Below are 13,409 nucleotides of genomic sequence, written 5' to 3' on the forward strand. Positions count from 1 at the left end.
TGTCAGAACACTGGACTGCAAAAAGCTCCAGATACAATTTTGAACTACCTAAGCAATTTTCACCCCCTTCAGTGTAAGCACCTAGAGGATTTACTGACAAAAGTATGCTGTGCATGCATTTTTTTTTGGAGCATCAGATTGGCAAAAATACCCTGGATATTTGAGCATAGCCTCCTTTGTCTCTTTCTTTTAACCCTGCCAGACCTCCCTAAGATACATGCCACAGAGTAGCCCCCATCCTCCGGTGTCCATGATGAATGATTTGGGAATAGTCCAAACAGTAAGGGAGGGATTTAGCCCAGCTTCCTTGACTCTAACCCCATTTATTTATGAGAAGGTTGTGAGGAGATTTACAGGGAAAGTAAAATATTCCATAGTGTAGCCTCTTTATGCAGACCGGTGCTTAGGAATAATCATTGCTCTCACTGCTTTAATGTTGAAGGGAAAAAAAAAAAAAAGACTTCTGCAACCCACGTAGTACAAAAAACAAAAACAAAAAAGCAATAAAGGGAAAACCAGGAGTTGTGTAGTTTGATAGTTTCTTTCTAGCTTCTTATTTTATCATTACACCCTTTGCTCCAAAAACTTTACTTTTCTCTAAATTCCATCAAACTTAATTTCTTCATTTCTGTTCTCTCTTCTCCATTTGTGTGTGTCTGTGTGTGTGACAATAATTGTTAATACCCACAGTACTTCATTATTCCTCAGAAAGACCCTCAAGAGTACATGCCAATAATTTGTCCACTGTGTAAATGATGAAACCAAAACTCAGAAAGTGAACCTTTCTGAACCTAATGTTGATAGGGAAAGAAAGCTAATGGTGGGGAGAGCCCAAATTCAAACTTAGATGCCCCTGACTTCAAAGCCTTGTAGTTAATCACTGTGTCTTCTTACCCCTTATGTAGAGGAAGAACTTCTGCTGTGTGCTTGCTGGCACGGGCAAGGTCTGTGAGCAGGCCTCTCATATGCCTGGCTCATTGTGCATCCCCTGGCCCATGCACTTGCTTCATTGCTTTCCATGCTTGCTCTTTATTGTGAGAACAGAGTCCTTCTGGGTAAGGAAGTCATTCACTACCATGTTAAATAATCACGGAGATGCGGGTTTAAACAGAATAGCAAGCAGAACATCAAAGCCTTATTTAAACTAGAGAGCTGTATTCAGTATTTCTCTTGCTTTTTTTCATTTCAACTTTAAGTTTTCGGGAGCAATACAAAGGAAGAAGGAAAAGTCAGCGATGCCTGATTTCTTTTTCCTAATATTTTCTTATGGCAATTTCCAAACATAAAGTTTGGAAGTTTTACACGGTAAATACCCATACACTCAGCATCTAGTTTCTATAATTTTGCATGCTTTACTTTTCACCCCTCTGTCCACTAATCTCTCTATCCACTAACCTATCTTATTTATCTGATACATTTTAAAGTTAACTGCAGATATCAGTACCCTTCACCTCAAAACAGTATGAATATCATCAACCAGGGTTCCATATTTATTGACTCTTTTTTGTTAAGGTAAATTTTATGTAAGGTGAAATGCACAAATCTTGTGCATCATTTGATGATTTTTGATGTGTATCTACAGCCACGTAACTAAAACCTCTTTCAAAGTATAGAATATTACTATGCCAAATCCAACATAATCCTCATCTCCTAGCCCCCCCTGCTCACAGAGACAATCACTGTTCCAGTTTTTACATCATGGATTACTTATAGCCATTTTAGTCTTCATAGTCATTCAGACAAATCACATAGTAACTACTCATTTGTGTAACATTTCTTTTACTTAGCATTATGTCTTTGAGATTTATCCATGGGGTTGTAGTGATATGTTCCTCTTTATTTCTGAGTAATATCCCAGTGTATGAAAATACCACAGTTTGTTTATCCATTCTTCTGTTGATGAAAACTTGATCTAGTTTTTCAGTTTAGGCTTTTAGCGAATATTCTTGTGCAAGTCTTTCTGGTGTACACGTTTTCATTCTTCTTAGGTAAATACCTAAGAGTAGAATTGCTGGATTGCGAGGTAGGCATTTGTTTAGTTTTATATAGGAACTGCCAGATCTTTTCCCAAGGTAGTTGCATGGTATTACATTCTCATCAACAATGTATGAATAGTCTCGTGGCTCCACAAGCTCACCAACATTTGACATTTTTTGTCTTTTAATGTTTAGATTTTCTGGTGATTATATAGTGGTATCTCATTGTGATTTTAATTTGCATTTTCCTGATGAGTCATGACATTGAACATTTTATTATCTTCCTTTGTAAACTGTCCAGTATTTTTGCGTATTTTTAAAAATTGGACTGTTGTTTTCCTTGCCTGATTTTGAAAACTGAGCAATATTGAATACAAGTGAAATCACTGTGTCATTTAATTAGTTGTCTGAAAACTCAGTCTTAAGAACCATCCAAATTGTATGAGCAATTATAGATAAATCCAGTAAAGGACTATGAGGTGTGGCGTACAATTATAAGGAAGAAAAAAGATAAGATTTTTTTATTGTAGTTACTCCAGGGCTGATGTGGGCCTATCCTGTCTGCAACAGAACATGACAGAACAAATTAGCCTGAGACTTGTCAGGCTATCTTTAGCTTTCTATTTAACTCTCAGAAACTGTAAGATAATCATCCAATTTGGTTAATGCTTCCCTGAACCTGTCCTTCAAACCTGCCACTCTTTCTCCACCATTCATTATTTCCTTGTAAAACTCAAGTGGCCATCTCACATTATTTAATAATTCTATAAGACATGTGGCCAACTGCTGAACGTAACAATGGAGGATCAACTTAAGAAGGAGCAGAGGAGTGATAACTGCATTCCCCTTATTGTCATAAAGTTGAAAATCATGACCATATGCATGGACTGAGCCAAAAGGGCAGAGAATTCCCTTTGTCTCCTTATTATTCACCCATTGTGCTGTTTTAAGTTCCTTTAGTGGCCAAAGTGTGACAGAAGCAATACATCAGGTTTTTGCTGTAAAATGTTATCTAAAGGCAAAAAGTGGGCCTGTAGGACAGATAGAATTCTACACTGAGCCATGGGATTTATGATAAAATTCTATTACCAAAGAAAAAATATCTGTGACTACATTTATGTGAAGCAATGGTGCCATTCTTTGGCTGGTTTAGGTAATCACAGGTGCACATTCTTAGTCATACTAGAGATATATCCCAGTAGACATTTGGGAATCTGTTTTGAATTTAAAGTGGAAGTTCCAAGACAGATTTGGCAATTCTTTTCAAATTCTCTTTTTCAGAGAAAAATACACATTGTGGAAAAACACTGGAAAAATATAGATTGTGATTCAAAAATAGTGTGCTGCATGTATATATATACAGAAACATTTGCTTTTGATAGATTTTCTGTGACACCTCTGGATATGCTTTGGGCCCATGTGAAGAGAAATATTTAAATAAATATATTCCATAACTATGAAACAGGAGTTTAGCAGTGAGCACAAACTGCAAACAAAGCAAAGACGGAAAATCAGAGGGACCCAAATTCCAACTCAATATTGGACGAGTTACACTCTGATAAAAGGGTTGCGATAGTATTTTTAAATATTCAAATTGGTTTCCTGAGGAACATTAGCTATCAGTGTTTCAGAAAGAAATATTAAGGTGTTTTAATCAAAATTAATAGTAATCTTTCTTTCCTCATTACTGTAATTAATATGCCTGCTTCTGTCACTGTAAAAATAATTTTATCACCTAAGGCAGGCAGTGAACTTGTGCTGTCTGAATTTTTTTTTTTTTTCATTTCCACAGGGTAGGAAAGAAATGATTTGGAGCATTTCTGTATTTTTTTTTTCAGAAAGAGGCCAGAACATGCCATATTGTAAATATTAGCCAAAAATATATGCTAATGAGAAAAATTCAACAATCCTCATGGGAAGCCAGTCGTTTATTCTTTCTCCTTGCTTCCACTTCTTTCCCATTTCCCTGTGGCCTGCTGGGAATGAGTGTATCAAAGAGCTTACACTTCTGTTGGAGTATGACTGGGCCTATATGGTCTAAAGTCTAGTGTGCATGTAGAGAGGCAGCTTCCTGGTTCAGTGACCGTTCCGTAAAATAGAATTTTCCTGTACATGGCCTCTTGCTGTAAATCTGAGTTGCAGATTTACGGCAAGATATTCCCTCAGTCCTGGAAGATCCAGGTAGGGCCTGGGGTGCCTGGCATCCTGGTTCAGTAGCCTCTTGCTATAAGCGACATTGAAATGATTCATAGATAATGACCCCCAAACACTGTGTTGCAAGAAAGGCCAAGTGATACCTTCAGCTACCTGACAATCTGAATAGTCTTTTTCAACTGAACAGCAAAAATACAAACAGCCCAATCGAAAAATGGGCAAAAGATCTTAATAGACATTTCTCCAAGAAAGACATACAGATGGCCAGTAGGCACATGAAAAGATGCTCAACATCACTAATTATTAGAAAAATGAAAATCAAAACTACAATGAGGTATCACCTCACACCAGTCAGAATGGCCATCATTAAAAATTCTGTGAATAACAAATGCTGGAGAGGGTGTGGAGAAAAGGGAAAACTCCTATACTGTCGGTGGGGATGTAAATTGGTGCAGTCACTATGGAGAACAGTATGGAGGCTCCTTAGAAAACCAAAACTAGAACTACCATGTGACCCAGCAATCCCACTCCTGGGCATATATCTGGAGAAAACCACACTTCGAAAGGATGCATGCACCCCGATGTTCATTGCAGCACTATTCACGATAGCCAAAACATGGAAGCAACTGAAATGTCCATCGACAGAGGAATGGATAAAGAAGATGCGGTACATATATACAATGGAATACTACTCAGCCATAAAAAAGAAAATAAGGCCATTTTCAGCAACATGGATGCAACTAGAGATGATCATCCTACCTGAATAACTCAGAAAGAGAAAGCCAAATACCATATAATATCACTTATATATGGAATCTAAAATATGGCACAAATGAACCTATCTAAAACACAGAAACAGATTCATGGACATAGAGAACAGACTTCTGGTTGCCAAGGAGGGGGAGGTTGGGGGAGGGATAGAGTGGGGGGCTGGGGTTAGCAGATGTAAGCTATCATTTATAGAATGGATAAACAACAAGGTCCTACTGTATAGCCCAGAGGACTATATTCAATATCCTATGATAAACCATAATGGAAAAGTATTTTTTAATAAAAAGAATGTATAATATATATATATATATAATTGAATCACTTTGCTGTACAGCAGAAATTAACATTATAAATCAACTATACTTCAATAAAAAAATTTAAAAATGAAGTCTTTCTCAATGGCTAAGGAGTGTTCTGTACATCAGCGGTCCCCAACCTTTTTAGCGCCAGGGGACCAGTTTCGTGGAAGACAGTGTTTCCACAGTTGTGGGGGACGATTCGGGCAGTAATGCGAGCGATGGCAAGCAGCAGATGAAGCTTCGATTGCTCGTCCGCCTCTCACCTCCTACTGTGCGGCCTGGTTCCTAACAGCCTGCAGGCCAGTATCGGTCCATGGCCCCCGGGGGTTGGGGACCCCTGCTGTACATGGACATCTATTCAGGACTCAGGTTCAGATTGTGTTAGTTGGGGCACCTAACATATTGTAGCTGAGTTTAGGTCTCAGATCCCCAAAGACAGTGGCACACAGCCTGCAGGGACAAAGAAATTTTGCAGGGACTCTTAGGTTTAGAAGTGAGTGGCAGCCTCAATCTCTGTCTTTACATATATGGGATACTTATATAAGTTTTTGACATTTGTGCTCTCAGTGACATTTAAGCTCGTTGCATGTTGGATGCTCTAGCAATGCATACATTCTGAGTTCTAGTTTGAAATATATGAAAAAGTTCAATTGGATTAAACATTATTTTGTCCTCAGAAATGCCAACATTGGTTGCATTTGTCAGTGAAAGACATGATGATTTCTTCAAAGGTAAGTAGTTTATACATGAGAGTTAACTCAAGTTTTTCACTGGATATTTGAAAAGATTTTATTTGCCAGTGTGATAAAAATTTCAACATTTAGTATTTTCTCTAATGCTCTGTGTCTTTGTAATTATAAAATGTCAAGAAAATGTAATACTTTTTGCCCCCAAAGATATTTATAGACACTCTTAAATCCCTTCCAATTTCCTCCAGTGAGCCATACAAATCCTGTCATTTTCTCTGTATGCTATGACAAGAAAAGCATGGGGAAGCCCTGTAGCAAGGCATATTGGTTACTGGTCTTTTTATAGGCAGTGGCTACTGGTAACTTAAGGACCAAGGGTGTGTATCTTCCTCCCTTTACTAACAAATTAAAGTTTCCTCCTCTCATGAGAAATTATAAAACATAAAGGAATCAATCAACCCTGGCCTGTACTCTATAACAAACTATATGTGGTTCATAAAATAATTATTTAGCAACCACAACTATAAGTGATATGCAGGCATTACTATCCAGTATTATCTACCAGCTGCCCCTCCCAGGACCCTGGCCCCAGGCACAGACTAACGCATTTCTCTGTTACACACAGTCCTTCAACAGCCTCTAACCTGTCTTGTTTGCTCTTCCGTTCCATGCTCATGCCTCCCCTCTTTGATCTGGTACTGAGGGCGGCAAGTCTCCAGATACTCTTTTCAAATGCTTTAAAATAATTTAAAAATAAACTTCCTTAATTTATACAAAATACAGAACCATGAATGAAAGCTATTTATAAAAACAATAAGCAAAAATGTATAGAAGAGAACTCATTTTTTCCTAAAGTCCTCCCTAATCTCACACTCCTTGCCCCAGCAACCTTTCTCTCCCTCCCTCTCTCTCTCTCATAATATATAAAACTTCACCTCAGCTGCTCAGATTTCATCAGCTGCAATTTATTGACCAGTGGATTTATTGACCACCCCACCTGGTGCCAGAAAGATTTGAAATCACTTTTAAAATAGACACTTCAGGAGTAATTCATGTGTTTCCCTGAGTTCTATACTTAGCTCATTCAATAGACTTAAAAAAATCCTATACCAATTTCAAGGGAATATTGGTGGGAGAGACAAATTCTCTGTCTGGAGGTTGGGGGTAGTTAAAAGTGTTCATGGAACACTTTAACCAGAAGGTTGGGCTACTACATCACATGGACTGGAAGGCTGAGAGCCTTTCACTATTTCTCTGGGGACTTGATGGGTGTAGAGTCAGATTGCTTTCACTTCTATCCTCCTCCACCGCCACCACCCTCATCCAAACCACCATCATCTCTCACTTGGGCACTTCAATGTTTACCTAGCTGGTTTTGCTTCAGTGCTTTCTCACAGATCATTTGTTCCTCCTAGAATAGCTAGTTATAACATGTTGCTCTTTTCCTTACTCTGACTCACAGCCTTACATCATCTGCCCTCATCATCTTCTATTCTCTTCCCTGCTCTCTGTGGTCCAGCCACATTGTATTTCTTGCATTTCATCAACTACTCTTGGGACCTTTGTTTTTATTATTCTTCCTTTCTATCTTATCTTTCCCATCTACCCTGCTCTTTACAAATCTAGCTTTTTCATATTGATCCTATCCCAGCTCAAACAGCATTTCATCTGTGAGCCTTTCCTGACAATCCCCCCTCAATAGCATCCCTATTCAAAATCTTCCCAGCCTTCTGTTTATATTCTTTATAACACTGTCACAATTTGTATTTCTTTATATCATTGTGGCCACTTATGTGCATCTCCTATAAGATAAGAATGCTAGCTCTCTTATTTCATCACTGTGTTTAACGCTAGAGCAAGGAGTAACACTAATTGATCACAAATGAAAAAAATCATTCTTACAAAAGAATTACAGTGGGTTACATAAGAACTTAGATCCAAGAACCAATAAGGAAATAATTTTCTATTTCAGCCATATCAGTTATTATCAAGTATAAAGCATCCAAGTATGACTGAAAATCTCTCTTTGGCAACTGTCTGCTTCATCTGCTTCTTCCTCTTCTCCACCTCCCAGGCATCAGGGTATTTTTGCATCAGTGCAAAAATCTAGCTTGGCAGTACTTCAGCCAAATCTTTGCTATAACATATCTGATGGTCCAAGGTTTTTTTGTTCTTTTCCCTGGGACTTTTTTACGTAGAATAAAAATGTCCATTTAATCAGTACCCATGATCTTCAGCAAGGGGGCAAGAGGAAAACCATCTGATTATAGCGGCATGCAAATGGCCGCCAGACCTCACACTTCGTGGGCATTTCACATTTTGCAAAAGAAACTTATCGATACAGATATTTCCCCTCATAAGAAAAATATTTGGAGGGATAATTTTTAGCACCCCTGACTCCCACATGTCTGAGTTTTGGGCTAGAAGAAAAGGATTTAGGGACTTGACATCTTCCATGTGAAAGACTGCCAAGATCTTGCTTAAAGCACACCAACCTACATTAATCCCTAATGAAGGTATCATGCAAGATTTCACTCTTCCTTTTATATTAGTCAGGCATGCCTTACCTATCTTCCCTTTCTCTAAGTATTATATTGGTAAGTTTGCTTTGTAAAACACATATACTATATTAAATAATCTGTCAACTGAAAGCAATATTGGATTGTATTAACATTTTGTCCACATGCATTATACTTTTGCAACCTTGGCTTATTTGTATCAAAATTCCACTGGCAGTGTTTTGCTTTTGATCTGTGAGCTATTAAAATCCCTGTTACTACAGATGAAAGGAGTTAGAAAGTTCTATATCATAATGCAGTGCGATCAGTAATTCACAGAGCAGGTAATTTGCAATGACTTGCCAAGCCTTTGATTGCACCAGGTTTATGGCTATTAGCAGTTTCCCCTTTCAAATTTGTATGGTTCCATACTTCCTTTTTGACCTCTTTTTCATCATTTATGGTCCAGTTTGGTAGTGAAAAAACATAACTTCTTGCTTAGCGCACGGCTGTCATTCAAACCCCGGTGACTTACTGAGCACTTTGACATTTGTGATGATGAAAAAAACATTAAGCAGGTATACAGAACACTAACCAGGTTCCTGCAACAATGCTTTATGGGATTCACAATGTACCTCTGGGCTATAAACTGATTCAGACTTGATTTTCTCTATCAATTTAATCTCAGTGTTCAAACTGCCATTCAGAGAAGGAAGCATAGTTTTCACTAAAATTGAAGTTAAATAAAATTCCCAATAATAGTGTTAATATAGGACCTCATAAGAACAATTGCAAGGGCAGTGACTGCCTGCCACTAAAATAATATTAAAACAGGGCTACCATGTCTACTTTGAAGTCATGCAATTAGGAGTACTACTTGATACTGGACTATATAAAATTTAAGCCCTATAAAATGTCTTTAGCAATGAAAACTTACAGCTCAATGGCACGCTTTAGCCCCTTAGCTGTCTGAATTGCAATCATACCATGTGAAGGAAACATCACATTATTCTGTGGAGGTTTTTCTTTGCACATTTAAGATTGGTCATCTGTTGTACAGGTGTGCAGCACATCCTGGTGTGGGTTAGTCTGCCCTCATGTGCAGTTTGTCTGGGAGACGTGGAAACCACCAAAACTCAACACAGTCCAGGTCCCCAATTAGTGTGTTTGGGAAAGTGTTCAAAGTCAGAACCCTTGAGCACAGGGATTTTCCCAACTCAGTACTAGTTAGACATCTCAGAATCTACCATTCAGGCCCAGAACAATTTTCATTGTAAAGTGGCAAAAATGTCACCTGCATGTACAGGCTCACACATACCTAACAACGAAAGAAATATTGTTGTCAAGATCACCCACTTCCTATCATCATTCCAGTATGAAAAGAAAATACCTTTTCCAATAATACAGAACAGACAAGCATTGCACTTTGACCTTCTGGACGTTTACCATATTTAGCAAATTATGTGAAAAATCCTAAATCTAGAATAGAAAATTTTGAGTAGTTTTACATTTGGAAGTGGTGGCCTCTAACAGAGAGCATAAAAGTTACATCCATTTATATCTAAGGCAGAAATACCTTGAAAGACTAATTATAAGCAACTTGGGAAGACAGAGCTGCAGACTCATGCATGCTTATCAATGAAGAAGACTATTCACATAAAATAAATGCATTTGAAGATCAAAGGCTATAAGGGCAATCGGCGCATGGGTAGTGACTCATGGATACTGAGCATTTTGCACAGAAAACTCAGTGTCCTTTTCAGCCACAGTTGGGCATATGGAGAGCAGCAACATTAGTTGCTTCTTTGAATATAAAGTAGTCATAGCCATACTATTCCATGCTTGCCTAGCAAAAATACAGTGATATTGACCGCTTCCCTTGTCCTTACCATCTAGCTTCTGTAACATTTTCATCTTCTTTCTATACACATCAATTTCATATCCAATACAATGACCATGAGTGCTCACCATACACCTTCCTCCCAGCCAAATGTATTTGTCAGAGTAGTGACGTAAACGGGACTAAGACGGGAAGTTCGATTAAAAAACAAAGCAATGCTGATGCTTTATGAGTTTTACAGAGATGGCAAGAAATCTTATATCTGCTGTGTCCCTCAGGCTGGTTGTAATTTCAGTGTAGAGTGGAAATGGTCCTGAGAAATTATTGATCTTGACTTTTACCAGGCCTGCAGTAAAGCAAAGGTAACAAATAATGTCATGCTTGAAGTTGGTGAAAAAATATTTGCAGTCATGGTTGTAAGTTGGGGCCAAACTCAGGAGCACTGAACCCAAACCCAAAAGGACACTACCTTGTCTTTTGCCAGTCTCACGTAATATTTTTATTTGTTTAGTTTCACTGATGAGATTTTTAGGTTAGTTAACCAGTACTTCCTGCTAACCTGTCTTGATGTTTTATCAGGTCTTACCTAAAAACACATGCTTGTTTTGAGTCCATGTGCTGACAACTACTTAAATGCATCACTCCTTATTTATTGCAAACTTTGCCTGTGCTTTCATCTTTTCAAAGATTTTGCATGATCCTTTGGTGTAGGTTATTTAGAAAAATGAATGAATTGATGAGGTCTAACCTAGAAAAAATATAAGCGTCCCATAAAAAAGTGCAAATAGAAACCAAACAGAGGAGAACTGGCAAAAAATAGTTTACTTATATGGAGAAAACTAGTGCATTTTATTTCTTTAACAGTTCATTCAACTGTGGCTACAATTATGTATTTGCATTATAACATGAGCTCTGAAAGAATTTGTACCTAAAGTGGGAATACCAAAGAAAATCGTTTCAGTTTATGAAATTACACTTCGTACGTTTATTTGTTCTCTCTCAACTTGAAACCCACAAGTTTTTATTAAGGCCATGGTTCATATTTCAAATAGCAAGAAATCTTCACGTCTCCCTTTTCTTCCCCCTCAAAAATAAATCTACAAAGCACCTGGATTTAGAAGAACAACATAGATCTATTGCCATTAACTCTGAAAACTAGCAAGCACTTCCATAATAAAAATAAACAGTGTGTACCATAATCGATGAGGAGGCAACATCCCACATTGTTTATTGATTCATAAGGTTAAGATTAAAGTGGGATTCTTGCCTGTGTTTATCAACAGGTTGTTTTTTTTTTTCTTTTTTTAAGTAGTAAGTGAACCTGGAATCCCACAAACCAATCAATAAAGTTTAAAAGCTTCAGTGAATCTAACCCATAACAGGTCCTTGTTTGGAGAACATGCTCAAGAAACACATGTGCCTTTAAGAGGTCTTGAAAGACTTTACACCCATGGACCATTACCATTTCCAAACACCCTGCAGCATTACCAGCCCAACATGTGCTGACTGTATATCACCGTGACCCTCTCACTAAAGCTCTTTTGACTGGAGTGCTTTTAATACCCACTTTCTCAGCTGAGCTCAGGAGTGATTTGTTTTACATGCCACATTAATCCTTTCCACATTTTCTGGATGAGGCAACCACAATTCCACTTGTGAGGTGTTTCTAAAACACAGTTATAGGAATAAAGCAGCAGGGTCCCAGACTTGACAACTTCCCTCTAGGCAGCTGACAAAGTGGGCTATCGTGCCTCGGTTTAACTCTCAGTTTAATGAACATTTGTGCCCAGACACTAGGGTGGGCCAGCCTTCCAGGCCAGTAGGAAGCCCCATTTATTGAAGGCAATTTACTCTCAACTAAAACACTGTAGGAATCTTCATAGATGTAATGCTTTCTTGATGCTATGCATATTAGTAGAATTACAGTCAAGAATAAATGGAAAAGAGGAGTAGAACTGAAAATATATAAAACATATCTCAGCAAAACCAAAGAAAATTTATACATCACACCCTCATAATTGTAGGAAGAGAGCTTTATTTATTTATTTATTTTTTAATAAATGGGCAATTAGTGTTCAAAGCACAGGCTTTTATTATGTGGTAATTTTACAGTTTTAACTTTAAAGGCAACTTATCCACCCCTACTCCCCAAATATATTCCAAGACCAGTGAACTTCTGTCACATGCATTTATGAATTTTTCTACATTTTTAATGTTCACTGAATATAAGTAATGTAGATTTTTGAAATTTCAGGTTGTCAACAAGGCTGATTGAACCAACCAATTGTTTAAAAAAAATGTTTTTACATGTCAGCACTTGGCTGATTTTATTAACTTGTTAGTATTATGCTCCCAATTTTATGTGTTAAAATCTAACTGTACAAGCAACTTGAGGCCTAAAATTATGCCTTTATCCAGTCCTAATTTATTGTTCTTCCCTCATAAATTTTATTTGCAGCTTCAATGGTCTGAAAAAAGCAATAAATCATAGTGAGGTGAGTTTTACGTAGTTTAGATTGAGTTCCTTATTTTCACTTGAAATTAATCTAATCCATTCCTTCTGGTGTCATTGTCATGTGGCTAATAGTATGTCTCAAAGCAAGAGATCATTTGAGTCAAAGAGATCTTTTTTCTAAGCTACAGCATATCAGTTACACATACTCAGGTGATAAATCTTTTACATAAATTATAGGGAAACTGATGTAATGTTTACAAAATATTTAGAGTTCTGTAAATGAAAAAATACTCCCCTATTTATTTCTTATCCCAGGTTGCTTCCCTTAGGTAATCAGGAGTATGACTAGTTTTTCTGAAGAAGCCTTCTGGAGGCGTGATGTACTGTGGTTTCCCTGCCACTGTTGAAGCCCTGGTTGCTAAACTGTGCCTGGCATAGCATAGGTGCTCATTAAATATCTGTAAAATGGATGATGGATTCAAACATATCCCTTCACATTCTAAACAACAATCTAGTTTATAATAATAATAAAACAACATTTTAGCCATGCCTACCAAAAAAAGTTAGCTATTTCCTAGTGATCTTTAAAACAAAAAAAATCTGATCACGTGAGGGGAAAAAAAGCTATTGAAATCTCATTCTCCCTTTTTCTCTCTACACACATACCCACACGGACACACCTACACCACACTAAGCAGAGACTTCACTTTAAAAATAATTAATGTAG

The sequence above is a fragment of the Mesoplodon densirostris genome, chromosome 9, assembly GCF_025265405.1.
Source record: "Mesoplodon densirostris isolate mMesDen1 chromosome 9, mMesDen1 primary haplotype, whole genome shotgun sequence".
In the NCBI taxonomy this organism is placed as follows: domain Eukaryota; kingdom Metazoa; phylum Chordata; class Mammalia; order Artiodactyla; family Ziphiidae; genus Mesoplodon; species Mesoplodon densirostris.